We start from the raw sequence: 27,304 nt of genomic DNA, 5'->3' as shown, positions 1-27,304 counted from the left end.
TCCCGCTTTTTAACGTATTGTGGCAAACTTACAGCAGTTAAATATAGTTCATGGGGAGATTCTCAGCAGGTAGCCAGGGGCAGATTCTTGCAGAGATTTAATCACAGTGGTGGCAAGTTGTTAATGGAAATGAAATCCAATAGCTCCCAAAGAAAAGGAGGTTCATTGATGAAACAGCCAAAACAGAAAGCAGTCCTTTCTTCCAGCCTTTCAGTAAGAGCAGCTATTTAAAGGAATCAGTACTGCAAACTTTGAGTCTAGACTGGGATCTAGTTCCTTTTTAACTTACAGGCCTGAGAATCTTAAACCAGAATTATAGGTTTGAGGCACAGTCTAGCTTGAATGTCTCTTGTCTATTTAAATGAATGGACTTCTGGTTTTGTTCAAAACTCCAATTTGTTATGAAGGAGACTTGCTGTAGTGAATTTGTGGCCTACTGTTTCCTTATTGTAGGAGTTGCCCAGAGAAAAGCCAGTTATCCTCTTCCTTGTTTCTGTTTAATTTCATTAGAATACCCACGGTTTTATTTTGAGTTTGGAGAAAACTGGCATTTGAATTTTTAAATCAAACTAGAATTGTTATCAAGCATCCTTATTGTCTTACTTTAATTTTCCCCACTTATTCCATTCAGTTTTGACTCTTGAAAAATATTGACCAGATAGATTTCAAGGTGCTATAACAGCCCTTTCCCTCAAAAGAAAAAATATTATTGGATTTCTGCACTGAAGGATCTCTTATTTTAGAAAATTCTGTATCTGACAATCTTTTTATACAATATACAAGTTTGTATTGTAGTCACAAAGAACAGTCCACTTTTACAGAACATTACACATATCGAACAAGTCCTTAATCCACACACCTCATTGCTTTTATGCAAAACTCTGCTTTCTATCACAGCTCCTGGCATAAGTTAATTAGGGCCTTTTGCCAGTGAATATTCCTTTTTATATTTAGCCCATTCTTTGAAGGGAAGGGTATATAATTAAGATGTTTTATTGGTGAGGCTCTGCAGAGAACTTGCAAAGAAAACAGATGGTAGAGAGTGGAATGAAACATCCCTGTCATAAAAAGATAGCAGAGGGAAGCTCTGGGCCTCTTTTTGGGATCATTTGGTTTCACAATAAATGTGCATTTGTTTCCCATTTCTTAAGCGCAGTCCACACAACTTCTCTCAAAGGAACAATTTTGTGTAATGATGAGGCATATTCAGACCACTCAACCTGAAGAGCTTGGAAAAATACAATATAACATAAATACTACATTTATTGTTACTGAGATTGTGGTTGTCAGCCATTGATACGTACTGGTTTGTAACATAATTAACAGTGGTGAACACAACTGCCTTCCAATAACGTTCATTAGGATTAATTTGATTCTCAAAAATAATGTGTTTGCAATTTAAAAACAGCATTATTACAAGTTGTTTTGCATCTGCACAATTGGCCGTACTCAGCATAGTAGGTGGCCAGGTTACCACTGTTGATGCAGGTTTACAATTAACTGGTTTGCATGGATTATGTGTGGTTCACAAAAGTGGGGGCAGAGTTCAACATTATGCTGCAAGTTTCCGTGATGAGAAAAGAGATATTGGAAGAACAAAACAAAAAAGGGACAAAAGAAGGATCTTGATTGGCATTCAAGCAACACACTCAAAAGTGGTTCAAGATTTGCTGGCTGGGTGTCGCTTGCAAAAGGTCAGAGTAACAAAACATACTGTACAAATTTTCAGGTTCAGCAGAAGTTCTTCATCAGGCTGCATGTGCAGAAGAAAAAAAAGACAAATGAAGAAGAGAGAATAATATGCTCTTGGATATAACTGATAAATTCCAAAGTTTGTATCAGTGCTAAAATGTAACACAAGAGTTTTTGCAAAGTTAGACAAAGATGCTTACAAAAACAGTTAAAGAGAAAATTCAGGCTAGATGCCCACTTGAAACTTGCCAGTGGAAGAACTGCATTCACTCCATGTGTATAAGGTGAATGTACTATGAATATGCTCACAGATACTTCTTACTAGAGGTGCTTATTACTTGTAACACCTCAAGATCTGCTTGGATGCTAAAGTATAGAATTATAGAGTTGGAAGAGCCCACAAAGGCCATCAAGTCCAACCCTCTGCCATGCAGGAAGACACAATCAAAGCACTCAAGATAGATGGCCATCCAGCCTCTGTTTAAAAACCTGCAAGAAAGGAGACTCCACTACCCTCTGAGGCAGTGTACCGCTCATGGGGACATGAAGTATCACATATCCCTGGGCGCATGCCATTTGATTACATGGGGGCGCTGGCCGGGTCCTTGTGCTTGGCCTCTCCTGTGGCTTGGTGACCTGGCCAGCACTCAGTGGCTCCCTCTGTGCTGGGGTGCCACTCACTGATCGAGCCATTTGCCATGGCCAAAGGCTGGCTCCTGCCCTCCCTGGCCTCCCTGTCAACAGGGTAAAAATTAAAAGGAAGAGAAACAACAGTGATTTCATTGTAGGGGACTATTACAGATCCCCCCAAGCCAGAGTTGGATGATGCCTTCCAGAAACTGTTGGCCAAATTTTCACAAAGGAGAGAAGTAGTAGTAATGGGAGATTTCAATTATGCTGATATTTGTGGAAAGTCCAACAAATTCCCCACTTGCCTTGCAGACAATCTCATGGTCCAGAAAATGGAAGCAGCACAAGGAAGAAGCACAATTTTAGATCTGCTGGTTAATGGAGTGGCAGGATCCTTAGGTGGGAGTGACCATGTTCCCCTGGAGTTTGTTATACGGTGGATAGTAGTTGCCAAGCTTGGTCAGACATGCATTCCAGACTGTTAGAAAGCTGATTTCAGTAAACTTAGAAAACTATTTGATGTGATTGCATGATTAAGAATACTAAAAGAGAAGGGAGTGCATGATGGATGGGAGCTTCTTTAAAAGTGAGATCTTGAGATCTTCAAAAAGTTCCAGTGAGGAAGAAAAGTGGGAGGTGTCTAAGGAAACCATGATGAATGTCTAAAGAACTTTCAACTGAGTACAAGAGATGGAAAAGGGGGGAAATCACCAAAGAGGAATTCAAACAGCCAGAATATGTAGGGAGAAAGTCAAAATAGCTAAAGTGCAGAACAAGCACAGGTTTGCCAGAGAGGTAAAAAAAAAAAGGCTTTTTTGGTTATTTCATAGCAAAAGGAAGAAAAAGGATTTGATAGGATCACTGTTTGGAGATGGGATAATGCTAAATTAGATGCACCCGAATAACCTGGGGCAGCCATTGCTGCCGGGGTGAGCAACGGAGCGAAATATGGGCATGCATGGTTTTGGCGGCATGCTGCAGAACCGGGTGCAATGATTGGCTCCCAGCCGTAAAGGCGGGAGGAGCCAGGGTATATAAGGATGCCTCTCTCAGTCCGCGCCCTTCCCGGCGGCGAGACCCAGCAAGGCGTGGTAGTTTTGGTTGGTGTCTTGTGTAAGGCCCGGAAGGAGACTGGTTGCGGCCCTTGCTCACTCTCTTTCTCTCTCGCTTCCATTCTTACTCACCTTCCTTGTTTTCCTCTCCTTTTCTTTGCTTTCCTTTGGTCGACAGCCGGTCTCGAAGTTCGGATTGGGGCCAAAGCGGGCCTACATAAGGAGTCTTCCTAATGGGGGGCCGGGCACCTTTGGGCAGAGCCCGAGCCCTCTTTCATCAGGGTCCGGCCCAGACTGGCCCGGTGACTTCGGACGAGGGCCCTGTGGTGGGTCGCATCGCAGCCGCCACGCGGGCGGCCACCGCCGCGGCCTTGGGCCTGTCCCCGAATCGGAGGGGCAGGCCGGTGGGACCGGGGGTGCAGTCCTCCCCGGCTGGGGAGGCTCTCCCTTTGACTTCCGACGGCGCCGGATCGGTCCCCTGGGCCGGGCCTGCCTGCGAGCTGGGCCCCGTTTCCGCTCTGGTCCAGAACCTGGCAGACACGCTGCTGCACCTTTCCCAAGCCCTCGGCGGAGCGGCAGGGGATTCGGGGACCCCCTGGCGGTGCAGGGGAATCTGAACCCACCGCGCCGACGGCGGCTGGATGAAGCGCTGGCGGGCAATTCACGAGTGGAATCCGGCGGAGGACCTCCCCAACTTCTTCCTTAAGTTCAGGTCAGCTGCTGCCCATCGCCGGTGGACGCTGTCCGCCGGTCCCTCTCTCCGGTAGCGAGAGGGCCGGAGGAAGAAGCGGTCATCGAGGTGTTCCCGTTCCTCCAGACGGTCTTCCAGCTCTTCATCGTCGGGTGAGTCTACCGAGGACGATGACTTGCAGGCTAGCGGGGAATTTTGGTTCCAAGGGGAGAAGGTGTCCACCCTCCCCCCTTGGCTCGCGAAGTGGTGACGATTGGGGGGGATCGAGGCGCCATCCCCTGGCCCGGCCCCTGACGACAGCGGCAACCCTCCCGGGTCCCATCTCCCCAGGAAACTCCGGGAGCGGGCACTTGACTGGTACTATGTGGATATTTTCAAGTTTCCTCGGCGGGAGGGGGAACATGGCTTGTTGGGCGGGAAGGCCGACAAAAAACAGAGGGACCCCGGGCGCGCCGAAAGTGGGAATTTCAAACAACCGTCTGCAGGGTTTCACCGTAATACCTAGCCCTCATCGGGCCGCCACTTCATTCGCTGGCTTATGGCACTTGGGCATGCCCATATGGCTCCATGTGCTGCGGGCCTGGGCGCTTGGCCGGGCAACCCGTGCGGGCTATATAGCCTATGGTGAGGGCGATACGCAAGTTGAACGCTTCCCATAAGAGCCGCTTCTGCTGGGATTCTCATATCTACTTAATTTCAAACATGGATGGTCGTGGTCCAGCCTGCCATGAAAGGGGCTATGAACCCCCCTTCCCGACAAGTCCGGGCTTCAGGGCTTACCCAGGGCGGGCGGGGGTCAAGGGGCTCTGTTGGGAATTCAATAGAGGCTCTTGCCAGCGGCCCAAGTGCAGGTTTGAGCACATTTGCTCCAACTGTTCTGGAAATCACAGCCGGCTGGCTGCCCTTGCCAGCCGGCCGCCTCTTCCTCTCGGCAGGCTCCGGTCCCCTGGCGCCGGGCCCTCCCTAAAAGATGCCGGGTGGCTACAAGCAGCTTCGCCGCCACCAGAAGCACTGAACTCTTCAATTCCTGCTCGCAGTCTTTATCTCAACACCCGTCCGGTGAGGGTGCTGGACTGGCTGCAATATTATCCCGGCGAGCGCCAAGAGCGCCGCATGTTGGGTGTGATGGTTTTTTCACAGGTTTCAGGATCTCCCCTATCGTACTTTCAGGAAGGGCCTACCAGGCGGCAGCTAACTTAAAAAATCTGTTCGCCATCACCCGGCTGGTGGCTGGACAAGCTTGCAAAGGAAATCAAGGCCGGGTCGCATCGCCGCCCCTTCAGCCACCCTCCTCTCCCTAACCTTCGGGTCTCCCATCGCATAAGTGTTTCAAGTTAGCTGCCCCGCCAGAGTTTCTGGCTAATTCAACACCTCTCCTACCCCGGGCTACTCCAGTGAATGATTACATCGGACCCCTGAGCTTTGCACAGTCCCGCATCGCCACCCTGGATGAGGCTGTCTGCCTCATCATCATTCATCCTTGGCAAAATGTGGACATCCAGTCGGCCTCTCTCTCCCCCCGCCCATCTCCCCCTCGCTGGATTTTGAGCTGCTGGGCATCCACTTCCAGGGCATGCTGTGGTACGTGGACAAGCGCCATGCCCAGGGTTGCTCCTTTGCCTGTGCCACTTTCTGAGGCTTTTCAGCACTTTCCCTCGAATGGGCCTTTAGGTAGCTGTGGAAGTTCTCCTCCGGGCTGGTGACTATTGATGATTGTAGGGAATTGCGCTCAGATACCAGAACTGTTGGTTTCATTGCCTGTCAGCATGGCCAATTGGCCATGCTGAGAGGCTGATGGGAATTGTAGTTCCTGAACATCTGGAGAGCCATGAGGTTCTCAAATTCCATTACTTTAGATTAGACGATAGCCTGAATCATACTCATCAGCCTTCGTCAGCATGGCCAATTGGCCATGCTGACAGAGGCTGATGCAACTGTAGTTCCTGAACATCTGGAGTGTTTCAGGTTCCTACCCCGACTTCTTAGATGATTTCTTGTTCATCGGTGTTGCAGGCAGGGGCACCAGGGAGGCGAGGTCAGCTTCTGCGTGGCTTTCCAGACCATGGCTGGTCGAGCTGGGGGTCCCCTGGCCCCCAACAAGACGGAGAGGCCCCCCTCCCTGCCCTCAGCTACTTGGGCATCCACTCGATACGGGTACTAGGCATCGGCCATCACTCCCTGGTGATAAACTCCTGGCCTTAACTAACTCTGCTTCAGTCCGCTTCTCCCCTGCGCAAATGCAGAGTGCTTCTGGTGCAGTCCCATCACTGGGCCACCCTCAATTTCGGGCTTCGCAGGGTGGTTGCACCGGCAGGGCCTTCTTGCCTCCCGGCTGGCTTAGATCGTTGGTTCCGGCTGCAAAAAGTCCCCTGAACACCTCACATCAGGGTCTCCCGGGGCCTCAAAAGATCACCTGCAGGTACCTGGCTGTCCTTCCTTCAAGGCCTTCAACGGCTTCAACGGTATCTCCTTGTGGCAGAGACACCTCTGGAGCCCGGGCTTGGAGTTGCAGGTGCACTCTGGATGCCTCCGGGCTCACGGTTTTGGTGTGTGTATTTCAGGGTCAGTGGGCACAGGGCCTCTGGCCTCCAGCATGGGACACGCAGGGCATCACCAGGGACCTCACTTTCCTAGAACTTTTCCCCATCTTGGTGGTGGTGCACATATTGGCAACCGCATCTCTGGCTCAACAAAAGGGTGCTTTTCTGCGTGCGACAACCAGGCGGTGGTGCGCGTGCATGAACAGCGTTGCAGTCTAGCAAATCTGCACGGGTCATGCGCTTGGTCTTCGGCTAATCTTGTTCTTACCTGCCTCACCTATAACATTTCTTTTGTAAAGCTGCTTTCGCTCCAGGTTTGCAAAATGAGATCGCTGGATGCTTTATCCTCGCCAGCAGGTGGATCGATTCCGGCGCATGGCACCCCGGGCGGAGCTGTTCCCGGCGACAGTGCCAGCATCCCTGTGGAACCTTTGGCAGCGAGCCGGCCATCACAGGGTGTTTTGAACTCATTGGCACCGCCACGCCAGAGGCAGTACGCATGAGCCGCGGGCGCCACTTCCTCGAACTAATGCGCAGTATCCATAGGGGCTTCTGTCCATGGCGGCGGGTGGACACAGGCCTTCTACTTGAGTATTTGGTACAATTCCATGGGCAGGGGATGCAATCCCACGCTCCATGGGGGGGTGCAATTGGCGGCATCGCCTTTTACCTGCAGGGGTTTCGGCTTCCAGATGTGACCAAGGCGCTCGTTCGTCGGCTGGTGGCGGGCTGGCTACGCTGGTGGGTCCCTGAAGTCAGAGGGATTCCTCCTCGTTTCCAGTCACCAGGGAGGTGTTACAGGGCGGTCACCGGAGAGCTGCGGCAGGTGTGCGCTTCATGCTATGAGCGGTTACTTTTCGCAGCCGCTTTTCACCTGGCGCACCATGGGGCTTTCAGGCCCGGGGAGCTAGTTGCCCCCACTAGGGACCGGCTGTCCAGCAACCGCGCTTCAAAGGGAGCACTTAGTCCTGTCCGGGGACATGGTTTATGTGTGGCTTGCCCATTCCAAAACCGACCAGGAAGGCCGCGGTGCCTGGGTCACCATGCTGGTCCTGCTGGGCGACGCCACCTGCCCCCTCGCCTCCCTCATCTCTTGGCTCTGGCACAGGCCTCGCGTGGGTGGCATGCTCCTGATACATGAGGACGGTTCCCCCTCACCAGGTTCCAGATGCTGGCGGTGTTCAGGGCATGCTTGGCTCGGGCCGGGCTGCCAGCCGCCGATTTCAGGTTGCACTCCTTCCGAATTGGGGCTGCCACGTCCGCGGCACAGGAGGGCAGGGCCCAGGAGGACATCCGCACCTTCGGGAGGTGGCGGTCGGGGGCCTTTCGGGCTTACATCCGCCCCCATCTGACTTGTTGATTCCCTTACAGTGCCTCCAGGGACGCCACAGACTGTTATTCGACAGGTGTGGGTCGTGGGGCACAGCCTCGTCAACGGAGTCGGGGACTACGCCTGCTCATCCGACTGGGGCCAGCATCTCGGACTTGGGGCTTACGTAAGAATTACATGGCTGGGGCAAGGGCACATGCTTTGGCATGAGCGGGAGCCCAAGCTCATTGAGTACATTTTCCAGTTGGCCACACCGGATCTCCTGGTCATCCACCTGGGGGAGGAGGATCTCCCGGCCAGGTCGGGCTTGGAGCTCCGTCATGTGGTGCCCACCACGCTTCGGAGCCTCGCCAGGCATCGGCCTGGCATGACTTTTTGGTTTCCGGTATCCGAAGCTGCTTCCAGCTGGTCCACTGGAGGGGAGCGTGTGGACCCCACCGGGCCGCGGGACAGGGCTTGCAGGAAAGTAAATAAGGCGGCCGCCAAGGTGGTGCTCTCCCTTGGGGGAGTGGTGGTGGACCACGCTGAAAATCAACCTCGACAACAAAGAACTTTTGAGTCGGATGGCGTCCGGCTTCTGTCCCGGGTGGGGCATGGACTTACAATGGATTCAATCGGTCCGGTACACCCTTAACTGTTGGGTCCCGGTCTAGACAGGCTCAGGCTTGAGGAGCTTGGGCGGGGAGCTGCAAGGGGGGCAGCTCGTGGCGGGTTTGCAACGGGTTTCGCACATCTGGGGGGAAAACAAGCCTTCCGGCTGGGTCTCCCAGGCTTGTGCCCTGTGGAAGGGCTGGGGGTGGGGCGGGCAGGCTGGCAGGCCAGCAGGCCGGGCCGCTGCCCGACACCCCAGGGAGTGAGGTTGGGTCGGGCTGACAGGCGGCCATGGGCTCAGCCGGTGCCCGACACCCCAGCAAGCACGGGAGGAGGCCGGGCTGTCAGGCGGCCATGGGCTTAGCCGGTGCCTGCCTCCTCAGCATGGGCGGGAAGGGTGAAGCCGGAGTGCTATCTCTGGGGCTTCCCTTCCCATCAGTCCCGATGGATATTAGGATGTGATGTGCGACCTGTTTGCCACCCAGCTCTAATGTACATAGTTCTGGTTTGATTATGTTATTATATATTTAATAAACTGGGCTGCGGCCCATTCCTTTTCCAGCCTGTCGTTGTTGTGTGATTATTGAGCGAAGAAAGGTCTCACCATCTGCAGCAATAGGGGATAGAGAAAAGGCATAACTACTCAACACCTTATTTGCCTCAGTGTTTTCCCAAAACAGTGCTCAACCAAGGGGAAATGGAACAGAAGATGGAGTGGAGGAAATTCAGCACAGAATAAATAAAGAAGTAGTACAAGTAGTGCCTGGCTAAGTTAATTGAATTCAAATCTCCAGAGCCTTATGATCTGCATCCCAGGGTATTAAAATAACCATTCTCCCATATCTATACTTTCTAGAAAGAGTGGAAATTGGGCTTGCCTGGTGCAACCTGGAAAACTGCATTGTACTTACTGAGTTTTTATTGAACCAAGAGTGGTTACTTCTGCTCCCAGCATGGTTGCTGAGAGCCTCCACCCACATTCCCAGGCAATGATTCTTCCTCCCCAGACCCAAGCAAGTCATAATGTGAAAACATATTATGTGGCTCCAGAATTTTGTCCCCTGCCCCTGACCTGCCCATTGGTTTTTTCATCCACACTTACCTGCCTCACAGCATCCTGAGAATCCTGGCAGGGAAGGGAAGAGAATAAAAGGGACCAGGGGGAACACAGGTAAGAGAAGCCAGCTACCTGATCTCTCTCAATCTGGTGGGGAGTTTATAACACAGCCCCTCAGGTTGTTGCAACCTGGAAACCCTTGTAGAAGATTATAGGAGGCATTTTTAGTTTCTTGGTACTTTATGCACTCATTCTTTTATGAGGCTTGAAAAAAAACCTATTTTATTTTCACTCTATAAATTCTTTCTATATTTTAAGAAGTTTAAAAACTTGTCTACTATAAGAGTAGGAATAAAGCAAGCCAGATATTAAAAGACCAATCCTAAAGGCTGAAGGAGTTGTGTGAGTTCTATGTTCAGTGCAGCTACATGTGTGAAGTCTGTACTTCAGCTCTAGTTTTTAATTTTATACACAAAATAGTTTTTTTCATGTAGCAATTTGTCTTGCTAAAACAGAATGTTCCTTTAGGGGGCAGTCATGGTCGAGCTCGAATACAATCATATCACATGAGGGAAGGATGAAAACAAAGTATGCATTGAAAAATATCTAAAAGGTAATTGTTTTGACAAATACAGATATAACATTTATATCTGATTGTTTAGAAATTGAAATTTCAGCAAAATGTCGACCTATTAATTTACATTCCTTTCCCATTTTTACATCATGGCTAAAGTATGTTTTCTTTGGTTGCTTCAGATGTTATTGATAATAATTGTATATTCTATAAACTGATCTTGGCTACCCTTCTCAGCACTTGGTTGAATTCATTACAGACTACACAACCTCTGATCTGTCAGGCTACATGCAACAAGCTAGAGGGAGGAGGAGGTGGAGGAGGAGGGAGGAGGAGGATGAAGAGTTTGGATTTATACCCCACCTTTCTCTCCTGTAAGGAAATTCAAGGTGGCTTACAAGCTCCTTTCCCTTCTTCTCCCTACAACATACACCTTGTGAAGCAGGTGGGGCTGAGAGAGTTTTGAAGAACTGTGACTAGCCCAAGGTCATCCAGCAGGAATGTAGGAGTACAGAAACACATCTGGTTCACCAGATAAGCCTCAGCCACTCAGGTGGAGGAGTGGGGAATCAAACCCAGTTCTCTAGATTAGAATCCATCTGCTCTTAATCGCTACACCACACTGGCTCTCATGTACATCATGTAATATCACTTGCCAGAAGTTGGCTGGATTGTGAACAAGAGAGAGTACAGATTCTGGTGATTGTGGGTGAGGGTTTACTGTTCTACAATAACCTAAATATGAGACTCTGCCTGCTCCCCCTGAGAAAGCCTATGGTCTGTCATCTTTCTCACAACCAACAGAAAGGTTCCCACAGAATGGAATGGGAGGGATTGTGCTATCTGGTTTCTCCTTCTTCTGGCTTGACTCAACTCCCCCTCAGCCTGGGGTGGCCAACTGCAACTTCTTTCCTAGCCTGTTCCTGGAACTTCCTTTTATCATCCCTTCATTCAGCTCCCTCCCTGATACTACCTATCCCCACCTTTTCCTTGTGGAGGCTGGAAGCTACCTGGCTTATTGCAAGGCAGTCTGGACTCAGTGCAGAGGTTCGTGGTTGGCAGGGGCTCAGCACTGACTCTGGACATTGAAAAACAGAGATACAAAACTGTGGGTAGCCTGCGAGGAAACAAATTAGAATAACTACAGCATAGAAGACTGTATTAACAGAACTGTATGAGCACAAATTAGCAAAAAAGGGTCTAAAGTAACAACAACAACAATAAAAAGGAACAGTCAGGCCATTTTTAAGAAAAAAAATAAGGGCAGACAACATTACGAAAGAACTAATTGACCACTGCTGTGTTTGCAAATTGAAAAAAAAGCAGTAGGGTTGTGTGAACCATTCTGTAGCTCTCAAGAGGGCAGGATACATAAGAATCACCATTTATAGCTTGTTAAAGGTACAATTACTACATGGAGAACATATTATTGTAAGAAGTATAATTCGTAGCTAGTAAAATAACTCATTCCTAATAACTTAGATACACCAACTAAGCTCAACTGGCACATAAACAAGAATGAGGAAATTATGACCTTTTCAATTATGAAATGGTAGAGAGGGTTAAATTCCATTCATTCTGTTAGGGCTTTGGGGAAGGAAGTGGCATTAATTGTGAAGTAAAGTATGAAATCTTTTTTCTTAGTATCTCAATCATGTTAAAATATTCACTTCAGGGAACATTATACGCATTGCAAAAAGTGATGCAGGAACAAAGCCTGTTAATGTTTTATTGGTTGAGAAACAAGAGTGAAAAAGATTTGGGCTCAGAGCTGCCTGCCATTTGCTGCCCCAGCTTACATTGCAGCCTACCTAGGATTTGAAAGCATCTGTGGACTGGGTTAACTGATTGGGTAAGGGATTAGTCAAGTGCTATATCATACTGTTTTGAGTACATTCAAAGTAATGTGACAAGTATGCTCAAACTGTTCACTAACTGATGGGTAAACATGCTGGAATCATACTGTAGAAATGAGATTCCTAACCCTCATAAATGACTGCATGGGAGCAGTTGGTTATACAGCCAGTGAGAGAGGTGATGCCCTGGTGAGGGATGTAGAGGTTCTTGCACCAATAGGGAACAGTGAGTGACCACGATGCTTTTAAGTTCAGCATAACCCCCAAAATCCCAAACTGTAACATTTAATTTCAAACGGAGGAACTTTACAATAATGAGGGGAATGGTCAAATCCCTGGAGGATGCTTGCACGCTATATAATACCGCACTAATTGAAGCCCACGTAGAATGCATTCCCCAGATTTGAAAAGGCACTGCCAAGTCCAAAAGAATGTCTACATGGTTAACAAAGCAAGTCAAAAAAGCTACAAAAAGTAACGTGGGTTTTTTAAAAATAAAAAAAGGAGAAGGTCTGCCCCTAATTAATTGAATAGAAGGGACCATAAACTCTGGGAAAATAAATGCAAGTCAGTAATTAGGCATGCAAAAAGAGGATTTGATGATCAGGTTGCTGAAAACATCAAGACAAACAATAAACATTTCTTTTAAAATATCTGTAACAGGAAACTGGCCAGAGAAATAGCTTGGTCTTTGGATGACTGTGAAATACAGGAATTGCTAAAGGAGAATGGGGATATGGCAGAGAAACAATGATTTTTTTTGTTCCTATGTTCACTGTGGAAAGTGTGGGACATGCTATAGTCATGCTACAGCTTCTCCTTTCTGTAAGAGAGTTGAAGAACTGAGTCAAATTGGGATTATGATAGGTGAAATTCTGGATCTGTTGGGGAAATTAAAAACAGACAGTTCTCCAGGATTTAGGGACACAGGGACACATAAGATGATTGATTTACTAACTCATAAATGTAAGCTATCATTAAATTTAGCTTCTGTACTAGAAAACTGGAGCATAGCAAATGTTACAACGATTTTTTAAAGGGGCCCGAGGAGGAAAGGAAATTAAAGGCCAGTCAACCTAACCTCTGTCCTAGGCAAATTACAGTTATTCCTTCCTTATCTCTGGAGTTAGGGGTGTGGTACTCCCCACAATTTGGAAATCTGCATAAAATATTTTGACCCTCCCTTCGTACTATAGAATAAGTCTGATTTTTAAATGTTTAACTTTAAAAAAGAAATTGTGTACATTTATGGTAGTAAAAGATAAAATATGTTGATATTATACAATACTATACATACCCGTATATACTCGTGTATAAGTCAACCCGTGTATAAGTCAAGGCACCTAATTTTACCACCAAAAACTGGGAACACTTATTGACTCATGTATAAGTCTAGGGTAGTAACTCCAAAGCAGGCGAGAGCAGGGAAGAGCCAGGGTGCCCACTCCCCACCAGATCACTCCCCCCGCCTCCTGGATCCTCACAGCAGCCCCAGCCCTTGTCTGCTCTGGCGTTTCCTTGCTTGCAAGCAAGGAAATGCCAGACAGAGAAAGGAAACCCAAAAAGCAGATGACTGCTCTGTCTCAGGTTTCCTTGCTTGCAAGCAAAGAAACTCCAAAGCAGGTGGGGGCAGGGGGCATCATGGTGCAGGCTCTGAGGTTCGGCTTCAGGGAAGCTGCTGCTTGGGCAGTCTGTCTCTATCTTTCTTAAAAGGGCAATGCTCCAAAGATTGCTTAAGCCAGTGTTTCCCAACCTTTTCGAGGTCAGGGTACCATTGACCTCACTCTTCATATCTCTAGGTACCCCTGCCACCACCCTCCACCTTCCCCTCTTATTGCCCCTGCTTGCCACACACCCCACCTTCCCCTCCCAGGGTGAAGGTAAGCACTGGGGGTGGTGGTGGCTGCTGACCTTGTGGCGGGCCCTGCCCCATGGGCCAGCTCCATGTCCTTGATGGCGCTGGTGGGGGACACCACAAAAATGAGGGGGGGCAGTAGTGTTGCTGCGGTACCCCTGGGACATGCTCACGGTACCCCAGGGTACCACGGTACCCTGGTTGAGAATGGCTGGCTTAAGCAATCTTTGGAGCATTGCCCTTTTAAGAAAATCATAGAGACACCCTGCTCGAGGGAAAAGGATTGAAAATAAAACAGCTGATATTATAATATCCATGTATAGATTTATGGTGTGACTCCATTTGGATTACTGTATGTAGTTTGGGACACCATATTTCAAAAAGAGCATAGTAGAATGGAATGCGAATAAAGGGAGCCTCCATATTTAGAAGAAGTGAATGAACTTGTGCTAGGAGAAGGGAAAATCCTTAGCCTCTATGCCAGTCTATTGACCCTCCAGGGCAATTGGTTGAGCACTGTGTTCAACTGTGTTGAACAGGATGCTGGGCCAGCTAGACCATTGTTCTGATTCAGCAGGACTTGTCTTACATTCTTGCCTACACAACAACTGAAATTGTACCACTGAGATGCTGGAACTGTTTCTGGGAAATAGGTTATTAAAATTTCTGTATGTGAGAGAAAGAGGGCTTTATGTGGTAAAAGAACATTGGCACAAGGTTTTTCAAGACCATTTATTTGCACACATAGGCCCCTTCCGCACATGCAGAATAATGCACTTTCAATCCACTTTCAATGCACTTTGCAGCTGGATTTTACTGTGTGGAATAGCAAAATCCACTTGCAAACAATTGTGGAAGTGGATTGGAAGTGCACTATTCTGCATGTGCGGAAGGGGACACACACACACAAATAGCCCCAAGTTCTTACACACACAAGAACAATCGATACCAGCTTCTTGACACCCCTGAGCTAATTCAAAATGTATTTATGGTGCTTCACAGAGAACAGCATAGTAACAGTGCAGAGGTATTATGTTTCAATGCTGTGATCCTTTTACTTGGAAAGTGCATGGTGTTCTATTGCTGTTAATGAGAAAGAAGAAAGGAAATAAAGGAGCAAACTATTGCTGTTTCACAGATAATTGAATAGCTAATAAAAGTTCTATTTAGAGCTACTTTTGTAGTAGGGGAATGTAACAACTGATAAGATCTGGAGCTCTTTACAGAAAACTTCAAGTGCATAGAAGAAAAGTCTGCTGGCATTTAAGCCTCATGTCATACCTTTCATTAATTTTATGTTACTATACAGAAAATATTTGACATTCACTATTTTATTGTACTTTAAGTTCGTTAGTGGTGCAATGCACAGTACCATATTGGAGTGGTAGGGCTGTTTAGCATGGAAATTGAAAAAGAATGAAAGTGTAATATATCAAATCCATAACGAAAACATTTTGTTTTTATGTATCTATAGATAAAATAGTTGAATGTAAAAAAACATTGGCTTCAAAATTGGCTCCACAAATAATACTTATCAGTTTGTTTTGTAAAAAATTCTCTAGTCTTGTTACCAACATTTGACCTGCCTCGGAGTTCCAACAGAGGCACAACATCCAAATTGCAAGATGCCATAGTCCCACTATACACTGCACTGGTCAGGCCTCACCTGGAGTATTGTGTACAGTCCTGGAGGAGCTGTTCCTGTTGACTGCAGAGGATAAGACTCACCATAATGGGAATAGATTATGGGCAAGAAGGTTTCAACTGGCTATTAGGACAAAAAAAAATTACAGTAACTGCTGTGCAACAGTGGAATCAACTGCCATGGGAGGTGGTGAACTCTCCCTGACTCACAATCTTTAAGCAGCAACTGAACAAACACTTCTCTGGGATGCTCTAGATTGATTTTGCATTGAACAGGGGGTTGGACTACATAGCCTGTAAGGCCCCTTCCAACTCTATGTTTGTATGAAATTTGATATGTTGTGTGGGTTCCCATAGAAGAATTTTAGTATTGTTTTGTTCTTAAAATACAAAGTTATGACAAGATGTGAGAGGGGTTTCATATTTCCCCGATAAAACACTGATCTTAGAATAAGATATGTATTGTGGAAGATTTCATATGTCTGTAAATATGGGGTAGGAGAGGGAGAATTAGTAGAGATCATACCACAGCAGAAGAGGGGTTTAACCTTTTCTTCTCTTGTCTTATGTAGTTTTGCCTGTTTCTCTTTCTATTACAGACAGGAGATACTAGTACACTTGTAAAGAAAATACTTACATCCCTGTGCAACTTCACAGGAGTGATTTATATCAAGAAAATAGTGTCATGGGAAAGTGATAACCCCTCCACACTTAGGACCATGAGACTAATCCAGTTTTCTCCTGACTGGTTGCTGCTACCAATCCCCAATGTTTCATCTGGTTGCATAATTAGAAACAGGGAGTGTTTTCATGAATTACTGCTTCATTATCTCTTAAGTTTATTGTAATGTTTTCTGGGTTGTAAAGCAGAGACCAGAAGAACAAGGAGTAATTCAATCTAAAGAGCAATTCCAACAGGTTTATACAAGCATGCTCAGCTAGCTGAACTGCCTACTTGAACATGTGACCTTAGGGACGGTCTTCTTGTTAACAAACTAGACTAATGTAATGGAACTAGCAGCAAAGCTCATTGTGGGGGACCTGCAATGGGCCCTAGCAAAAAGTGGAAGAGAAAGCATCTCCCCCTGCAATGGGCTTTACTGGAGACATAGTGCCCCCCCACTCCTGATGTGATGTTTGCCACCTACCTGATTCTGGGTCTGTGGCTTGGGAGTGGGAGAGATAGGAAAGGTATGGCTTGGGGCAAGTGGGAAGGTGAGGATAGCCTTTTATTATGAGTAAGATATCCCGAAGTTACACGTTTTATGACTGCATTCATATCCTACTTTTCTTCTATCACACAGTTTTGTACATACAATTCTGAGGAGATCTCCAATGCAGATACTTATCAGTCTTGGCAAGCTTCAACAAAGTTACTTTCAGGAGGTAGCTGTGTTGGTCTGCAGTAGAAAAATATCACAACACTAAAAAATCAGTGGGGGAACATTTCAGTCTTTCGAGTCATTCTGTTGCTGACCTAAAAGTGCTAGTCCTCAAACAAATTACTATCAAAGGGAAATCACAGCATGAGGTTGCTGAACCCAAGTTAATTCACAAGTTTAGAACAATAGACCCCCCCCCCCCGGGCTGAATAGGAACATGGGATTCTCTCTCTCTCTCTCTCTCTCTCTCTCTCTCTCTCTCTCTCTCACTCACTCACTCACTCCCCCCCTCCCCCCCCCTCTGTGTGTGTGTGTGTGTGTGTGTGTAAATTCCAAATCACTTCTGACTCAGGGCAACTATGAATCAGTGACCCCTTCCACACAAACCTTTTAAATCATTTTAAGGCAGAAAATAAACCATTCCCTCAAATGAGTTTTGCATTGTTTTTACCCCCTTTGGCTCCCAACACTTTTTATTTGCAGTCTCAAAATGTTTTAAATGAATGCCCTTTTAAAACGATTTTTTAGTTGAAATGTTTTCAAAATGTCTTCACTGGGCTGTGCAATTTCTTTAAGACATTTCCCATGCCTCTCTGCTGCTTCCTCCCAGGCGCCATTTTCTCAGCTCGCTCCTAATCCGTCGCCTGTTTATTTCTTAATTTCTGCTTGTTTTTTGTTGTTGTTGGCAGGGCTAATCTTTGAAGGATTGAGTATACATAGGCCGTTTCTGCACAGCCAATTACACCATTGTGCCGTTGGTGTTTTTGGCAGTGCTGCAGCCACAGAGTGTTCTCGTGGGCAGGCACTGCATGGACAAGTAGCACATTGGCTGAACTGTTGTGCTTGGCATGGCTGCACTTTGCAAATGGCATTCTTTTTTCCCAGGGTAGACGTCATAGGCATTTGGCACCAAGATTGGCCACCATTGTGGGGACAAGCTCTGCAGCACCGATTCCTGGTGGACACTTCGCACGATGCCAGCTGTGGAGCGCCGTTGTTGAAAAGACATGCCCCGTGAGCGATTTTCAAATAAACCATTGTGGGGCCACTGGAGCATTCCTGAATCACTGCAGCAGCGTTTCTGCAGTGGTGGCCGTGCAAACTCTCCACACGTAACATTGTTTTTACCGTCCTTTTACTGGCTTTTTTGGCCCATGTGGAAATGGCCATAGTATAGGGGATCACAGCATGAGGCTATGAACCTTTGAAGCATCGATCTGACAACAAAATTTTAAAAAGAGAAAAATCACAAAATGGTGACCAGGAATTGTTTTGAGGGGGTGAATGCAGACATACATCATGGTAAAGCAGCTTGGGGGGGGGGGGGAGTAGTGTAAACATTTTACAAAACATTTTAGGGGATTTGTGCAGAAGGAGCCACAGTCCTTCACAGTACAGCCATTCTAGGGGATTTGTTCAGAAAGGGCCACCGTCCTTCAAAAATTCTACCACTAACTCAGGTCTTACAAACTGAGGTCTGTGGCTTCCTTTATAGAGTCAATCCATCTGATGTTGGGTCTTCATCTTTTCCTGCTACCTTCAACTTTTCCTACTATTGTCATCTTTTCCAGTGAGTGTTGTTTTCTCATCATGTGACCAAAATACCATAGCCCCAGTTTAGTCATTTTAGGGACACTTCAGGCTTGATTTTATCTCACTACAGATTCTAATTTTCTACCCACAAGCATTTCTTTTCTGCTCTAATCAAGGTGATTAGAGCTAATCAAGGTACAATACATTGTACCTTGGCATCCTTTTCAAGCTTTCTTTACAACATTCCTCCCATCAGGCTAGGATAAAAGGACTCAGATCTCCATTTCCACTCTACTGTGCTTTGGCAAAGGAAGCTTTGACTTTCAAAAGCTCGTACACGGAAACTCTTGTTGGTCTCTAAGGTGCTCTTGGACTCAAATCTAACAGAATTTCTGTAGCAGAAGACCTCAGTGCATACTCCTGCATTTAAAAAGTGCAGAAAAAGAAAACATTTTGATTGAAACACTGTTAAAATTAAAGCGGGAAGTTGCCTTCTCCCTACCAACCTCTGCCCAATAAGTAGTTTAACATTTTAGGGAAGGATTCTTTGTATAGGGTTAATGATACCTTCAAACAACACTTCATAGGTTTCATAGGTTGTTGTACACCACCCAGAGCCCTTCGGGGATGGGGCGGTATAAAAGTTTAAATAAATAAATAAATAAATAAATAAATAAATAAATAAATAAATAAATAAATAGAAATACATTGTTCAGAGGGTGTGTTTTAGTCTCCAGAGAATAATGCAATTGTTCTTACTTGTGGAATGCCAGACAGAACAGTCTGCAGTCAGTCCTTTACAGGGGGCACTACAGTAAATGACTTGCAAATTTGCTGCAAAACTACATAAAAAAATAAAGAGTGAATTTTTCTTCTCATGAAGTCTCTCCATGCCAGAATTTAGACAGACTAAGGGGTCTGAGCTTGGTTCATGCTCACCTTGAAATTGTCCCTTCTGAACTGAAGGGGATAGGGGGTGAGCCACTTAAGTATGATCATAGAATCATCGAAACATAGGTGATATCTCCACTGCTGATTAATCCCAGGATACTCACCCAAAATATCTAGGTTTCACGAAGAACTCCCCACAGCTGAACTGCCAAACACAGATTCATCGCGGTTCTGGTGCTCCCCTCCCCATCCCGTGTTTTTCCCAAACCTGCTTGAATGTGAACCTTTTAAAAAAACATGTCTCCAATCCAGATCGGTGGGGAGTTTTGCAGGTCTAATGTGGTTTCAAATTTTCCACCATAGAGAATGATGCAAATGCCTTCCAGCCAATCAGAGCACTGTGGGCTGTGCACAATGCGCATGCAGCCTTTTTTTTGTTTCACGCCGGCTGAGTCTATCGTTGTAACGTGTGCACGAAAGAACATGACTTGCTTCAACGTTAGCATGGTTTGTATGTGTATTTAATTTTCAGTGGGGATTCAGCCATAGAGTTGGAAGAGTCCACAAGAGCCAGCAAATCCAATCCCCTACCATGCAGGAATATACAATCAAAGCACTCCTGTCAGATGACCACCCAGACTCTGTTTAAAAACCACCAAAGAAGGAGACTCCACCATCCTCTGAGGCAGTGTATTCCACTAAACAGCCCTTACTGTCAGGAAGTTTAGGTGGAATCTCTTTTCCTGTACCTTGAATTCATTACTCCTTGTCCTAGTGTCTGGAGCAGCAGAAAACAAGCTTGCTCCCTCTTCAACATGGCATGCCTTCAAAAATTTAAACATGACTAACATTTGAGTAGCTTTCTTGAAAGAATGTCATGGGGACCTTGTCAAAGACCTTACTAAAATCAAGGTGTTCTACATCCACAGCATTCCCTTTGTCTACCAAGCTTGTCACTCTGTCAGAGAGGGAGAGGGAGAGGGAGAGAGAGTGTGTGTTCACAGTTCCAGTTTAGCAAGTTCTTTGGGGATAGTGCCTGGGAATAGTGGAATTTGGGGAAGAAAGTGAGCTCAACATAAATGAAATTCCACAGATTCCACATGCTAAGGCTGTCATTTCTCCCAGGGGAACTGATTCCTGCAGTCTGGAGATCAATTGTTATTCTAGGGGAACTCTAAGTTCTACTTGGAGATTGACATCCCTGGCCCTAGAACTTGCTTGGCTCATGCTTGAACTCTGGGTAAAGTTCTCACTTCCCATCCCCTACCATCCAAGCTACAGTGATGAAAATACCACCTTTGATAACATTTGGGTAATTCGTCTGCCACTTGCCAAACATCCTTCTGTTTAAAGGGAATCATTACACGTTTTAATTAAGAATGAAGCTTTGAATCTCATGGAACCAAGATTTGTTCAGACTAATTTGAAGGCCCAGGTGGCATATTACTACAATAACAGTGCCATCCTAAGCAGAGATGGAGCTTACTAAATTCATTAAAGTCGATACATTTAGAAATGAATAACTCTACTTAGGATGGCATTGTAATATAGGTAGGGATTTCACTGTTTTCTGTTGCTAGATCTGATTATTTTTAAAGCTGCTTTTATGCAAGAAAAAATCCCCATGTGGAAGCAGTCCAACAAATGTATTATGACAAAAGCTTTTTAGGACTAAGATGGTTTCCACTTTGTGGCAGGAGTTGCCATTAGTTGCACCAACACTGAATTTTTCAAAGGGGAAAAACCTGCACAGATCAGCCTTGTTGTGCTTTAGGGCAACTATCATAATGGGGACTGGGTGGGTCGTTTAAAGCCTCCTTGCCCATTTGAAGCAGGGGTTTGCTAGCAAAACTGCCCTCTTTCCTCTTCATAAAACACTGTGTGTCTAGCTTGTTGCTTTCAGGCTGACCAGTTCCTTTCCCTCACTGCCCCATACTGCTTGTTGTAAAGGCCATCTTGCTATGATAATCAGTCCTGATCTTAGTTAGATTGGTTGGGCCACAACTACGAGTTGGCAGGATTAGTGTGGGTTAGGTCCTTCAATTTAATCAGGAGTAAGTGTGTGGGATCAGGAGTAAGTGTGTGGGTGGGGAGCAAGGGTGGGGGAACCTAGAGACAGAACTTTTGCAGCATGGGTCATAGTCACCTGAACTCACACACTGACTGGTAAGGTGGAATGGTGTTGATTAATAGCATCACTCAGCATGCTTCTGGTCTGTAGGCAAGGAAAGGGACAGTGTGGCTATATGACCATTTCAACCTTTCTAACCAATACTGGCAAACATGTCTGGAAGAAGAGGGAATTAATGTTTAATAATTTTACTAAACTTGAGTGTCTAGCACCTTCATTTGATTGTGTGGGAGTGAGAACTCACATAGTCACATAAATGAAGGGATGTCTTGCCTACAAAACCTTGTTCCTTTGCTTTATTTTGCTATAACAGATGAACCTGGCTGTCATGTTCCTCTAGAACTCAGGGGAAACGCTATAGTTTTCCACTGAATCCTAGAGTGATGTGATGCCATTTTCAGATTTACCCTCAAAATGATGTCATGTGGCAGTGTTGCAATGGCAGTGGGGAAGTTGGCTGCTGCTAGTGAGAGATCTCCCTATGTAGCAGAGATCTGGCAACCCTAGGAGCTGCATATGAGGAACCCTTAAAAGGTCTGCCTTGCTCTTTGCTTGGCGCTTGCCTTTGGGAGATTTGGGAACCATGTTCTCTTGGTTGGCAGTGCGGGATTAGCTGGTCACTTTGGGACTCAAAAATTATTTGTAGACCCTGCTCAGATTGACTGGGAAAAGTGCTGTTCTTCACCAGTTTCACATTGGCAGCTTTTGAAAGGGTTAATGTAAAGTAGATCTGGTTCTATAGTTTGGAAAGCCCTTGAGGGATAGGCTGGACCAGTGAGGGCTTCAGCTTAAAGACAAGAATTTTGGTGAGTACACGAAGACATCTTATGATGAGGGGAGGCTTCCCTAACTAGTCTCTTGTAGTTGATCTGTTAAGAAAAATCAGATTGGAGAATTCCTTGGGGCAGGGACTTAAACATTTGAAATGCTATTGCTGACCAGAATACAGTGTGGTGTGGAGGAATGACTGCTCATGACATATCATTAGTATATAGACTAGGAAATGTTGAGAATCGCTTAAAACTATCCTGCAGTTGAAGCCAGGGTGGGACTGTCCAAAATGCTGGCATAGCTTCAGTAACCTGTAGTTAGGGTGCTGGAAAGTTTAGGCGACAATCAGCTGTTAATGAATAAACCCAGTTAAATCCAACATATGTGTGTGGTGTCTTCATTTAAGGGATGGAGGGCAAGTGTCTGTCTCATACCCAGAGATGTCAGGTCAGCTTTTTATGAAGTAAACAATGTTTAATGTATTCATATCTCACTAAGGTTCTAAATTATTCAGAAATTAGAGCTGACAAAGAGATACCATTTTAAACTAAAAATATCCAGAATTCCATGAAAAAGAAATCAAAAAGGGATTTTTTAAATGCTCACATAAGATTTTATAGTTTGAACTATTAGGGAATAACAGTACAGTAAACAAACTTTGAATGAAACTTTATCAGCCTTTTGAAGGTATCTTTAATCGTTTAATCATTTAACACTATTTGATTAGGTTGCTTCAGTTTCTGTGAGATGGCTTCCAAATATGGTGAATTATGATCACATTTTATCATGGAGCCAAAACTGTGGGAAAATTCATCTTTGTGTGCACTTTTTGTGGGAGGAGGGGGGTAGAACAAAAAAACACAGATATGAGGAAGGGTGGCCTATAAATGAAATAAAATAGCCAACCAAAGAATAAATGGGAATAAGCTAATTATTCTGCATTCAACATACATTTAGGAAGAAAAGGAGCGGGAGGAATTAATTTGAACTTTCAGATAAGTGTAATTTTTCAATAAAATTGTGACTAGTTTCATATGAAAAGTTAAGGATTGTTCTACTGCATTAGCAACTGTCATTTGATTACAGCATGGGAAACAATGTTAATTCTCATAAAGTGTCCTACTCCGTGGTCTGTGTTGCATGGTCTGTGTTGACCTCTGGTATCTGCCGTTGCTTCTAATATACTACTATTAGAGTAGAAATTTATTTAATAACCATATTACTTCATAATCTGAGACAGGATATTTGAATTAAAATATTTCCACTCTGATTTTTTTTAATGAAGCTCAAATACCTATTTAAAACAGCAGATGCTGCTGTATTTTACCAATTAATGTTGAAATTGATTTCAGTGAACTCTGTATCTTGCACTTTAAACACTGTTCAGTTATTGACTATCTCATGAAGCGGTTCCCTCAACACTATGTTTTAGGTCATGGAGAAGTATTAAACGCACAGATGCCCTCTAGTGGCATGGCATGGAATATGTGGTTCTTTAATGGCCACTTAGGATAGAGCTGGGAAATTTTCCATACTGTAGCAGACGGTACAGTGCCCTTTAAATAGGAAATAATTAAAGATTGTCACACCTCCTTACATTTTGTTACCAGCTGGTTGATATCTTGTAATCCCAAGAAAGCTTGTTGTTGCATAGCAAATCATAGATCTCAAAGAAAGCCAGCCAGCAACGCAAGCCAGACAATTGAAACATCACACACAGAGTAATTGCTAACAACACCAACCATCACCATGATCACCACCCGTTATTCAGTGTCTGTTGTGCTGAATCAATCTATTTTGTTTGAGTACAAGGAGTAAAAAATCCATACCTCTTCTGCTTGGCAGTAAAATCACAATGGCGAGTAGCATGGGGTGCTTGAAAGATTGCTTTGGATGATGGGAATTAAAGTTGTCAAATGTGGATGTCCCGGTTATAAAATAGCCCATTTCTCGTTTCGATGTGGCACTTGCCCTGCTTTTGCTCACTGACCTGGAACATCCTTTGCAGTTGCAGAGACAACGTGCTCACCTGGCAAATTGCCATGTACGCGATGATGAATACCAAGCGGTTTCTCCGGAATGTATTTTGCTTCTCCTGCTTGATAAATTCAGTCAGTGACCACATACTAAAGCAGGCCAAACATTTTGGCACCAAACTGCCATTGAGCATAAACAGAGTGCTTTTCCCCCATAAGAGAAATGAAGATTTATTTTGAAAAGCAGATATCAAGGGAATGTGCATTTGGGCATGTGTAAAATGATGTTCCCTTTCTTCAACTTAACCATTGAGTGTGGTTTTTTTTAAAGCAAGTAGATATTGATAATTCAAGGAAGTAAACAAAGCTACCTTCTGTACATAAGTGAAAAACTATCACCTGCAGTAGTCAGAATATCTCTTATCCTGTCCTCAGATCTGGCCCTTTGACAATTTCTCTATGTCTGTGCTTATTTTTATTCCCCCGTTATTTTTAAGTTTTCCTCATGTAGTATGAAGCAGCTTGTATTAGAATTTCTGGGCAAAATGTTTCTTTCAATCATGTTGCTTGAATCAATGATTTGAGGAGATATAATCTAGGATACTTTTTGCTGGAGTCTTTCTATTTGCCATCTATTTGTGCAAATATTTTGCATCTCCCTCTTGAGAGATGGCAGAAGAAGGGATAAAGGCAAAGGATTTAGCCCTTTGCAGTTATGCCCCTAAATGCACTGTCTGGCACATTTTGGAAAACGGGTAGAGGCTTGGCTTAGTGGGATGTCCTGTACTATTGGGGGGTGGGGGTGGGGCAACCGAACAGCCACAGGTTAATTTTATTGTGATCTATCTTCCACCCCTCTGGTAGGCAGTTTGCCTGCTTTGCACAATGAGGTTATTGGGTTGCTGTCTTCTAATGGAAAGAAAAACACAGAGAGAATAAGGTGAGAGAAGGATCAGAGTTCTCTGTGTGAGAGAGTCTCTTTCTTTATCTAAACATAGCCATGGGAAACGCCAGTTATACACACATGATGGGGGAGTCTCTCTGTCTCTGTCTCTCTCTGACAAATATAGATCATAGGGTAAAAGGGAAACTACAGCTTCTGTTGCTTGTTCTGACTGCATTAAGCTTATTGATGTTTGAGCATCTTTTATTTTTCTTCCTGCCAACCTTTGGAAAAGAGAATCTTTTGGTCAAGTAGTACAATCCCTTGAGACAAGTTTGAGAGATGAAATATTATAGGTGGAATTGGAAACATGTTTCTTTTGAAACAAATGACAAACCCTAAAGGTCTGAACACTTGGTATAGCAGTACCCAAGAATCTGAGAAAACAAGTTAAACTTAATTAAGTTAAAATTTATCTTTATTCACTTCTTTTACCTTAAGTGCACATGGGGTGGTGTGAGGTTTGTCATGGTTTTGGAAAAAAATGTTCTGTCTCTTTGGTAGAGGTTTAATGGATGGCATTTTTCATGGCATGGAGCTAAATAACATCAACTGGTAAATAACATCCCATTCAGCCTCTGGTGTCAGAACTAGATTTTTTTCTCTCCCAGTTGTTGGAAACTCTGGGCGATGTGCACATCCCCAGCCACTGATCTTCTGTAGTGGTTTCTCCTTGTCTAGGACTGGCAGCACAGCCATTCACAGACTCTGGGTCTCCTTACACTAGAGTTTCTGGAATAAGACCACCAAGCTAATTATATTCATGTTTATCTGAAAGAATGTCTTGTTTAATTCAGACTTCCTCCCTATTAAGCGTGCTTATGAATATAGCCTCTATTTGGCAACTCTCCTAGCAAAGAGAAATCTCAGAAGGCTGGAGGAAGTAGTGGAACTGGAGCCCTGACAGGGCTGTGTAAAACTCTTAGAAGCTGCTTCAGTTCAACAGATGGGTTAGGGTTAATGGATGAACAAGGATTATACTGATGTTTTACAACACCTGCAGCTTTTTTTGGGTGGGCGGGTTGGTGGATGAGACTCAAATTCAGGTCTATAAGGTTAAGACAGGAACTACAAGGTTGAGATCACAAACAGCCTCCTTCCAAACCCCAATAACAATGTATGATTCAATATAAAAATGAACCAATTTTGATAAGTGTACACCAATATTTTAATAACAAGTCAAAAACAGGAAACAAATATATAGTAAAATTAAACACAATGGCCCTTTCTGCACAAATCTTCTAAAATGTTTCTAAAACATTTTCAATCCCCCCTTCTTTTACAATGATGTATTTTTGCACTCACTTCCTTGAAATGATTCCTGGCTGCCATTAAAGTTCTGTGTTGAATCAGTGCTTCAATGCTTCACAGTCTCACGCTACATTCTTTAGTCCTCGTATACTTTGAAGATTGTCCCCCTCCACCCCCAAAAAAGAACAAAGAAATGCTTCAAATTAACAAGCGAGGGGAAACTGAGTGAGCTCAGAAAATGGCACTAAGGGAAGAGTTCCGGGAAGCAGGGAAGCAGAGAAGCATGGGAAACACAGTAAATAGACTGCACAGCAACGGAAGACAAAGACACAGTCAAATCCCATCCTGGTGTTATATTTTGTGCACATAACTGAATTGGTTCAAATGTATATTGTGTCATACATTTTTTCCTGATTTTATTTGGTGTGCTCTGAACCTTTTGGGTTCAATTTATCTTTTTCTGTTTGTTTATTTACCCCCCTTTTTTGAGGTGTGGGGACAGGAACAACCTGATGCCTTCTGCTATATTCCTAGTATTTTGCTGGAACCCTAAAGTCTTGGACTAATGTCCCATAACAAGAGCATTTAAATACTGACAACGCAGCAAGACTTATAACCACAATAGTGATATGGAAAAAATGTATTTCTTGAGTGTGAAGGTCACAGTTGGTTATAACTATGGAAATTGAGACAGATGGGAAAAGGGGAACTAGTAGTTATAGAAAAAGGGAACTAACTGGACAGTAGTCAGGAACACGGGACATTGACATATACTCATGCCACATATAGAAACTGCAGAAATCTTACTTGCTTGTTGCTATGCTAGCTTAACTGATAGTTGCACATGATGTACCAAGGGGGTATGTGTCGAAAACTAATTGGCCAGATTGTGAACCCCGTGTCCACCTAAGGGG

This window comes from Sphaerodactylus townsendi, linkage group LG05 (assembly GCF_021028975.2).
Source record: "Sphaerodactylus townsendi isolate TG3544 linkage group LG05, MPM_Stown_v2.3, whole genome shotgun sequence".
Taxonomy (NCBI): domain Eukaryota; kingdom Metazoa; phylum Chordata; class Lepidosauria; order Squamata; family Sphaerodactylidae; genus Sphaerodactylus; species Sphaerodactylus townsendi.
Note: the sequence above shows the minus strand (reverse complement) of the source record.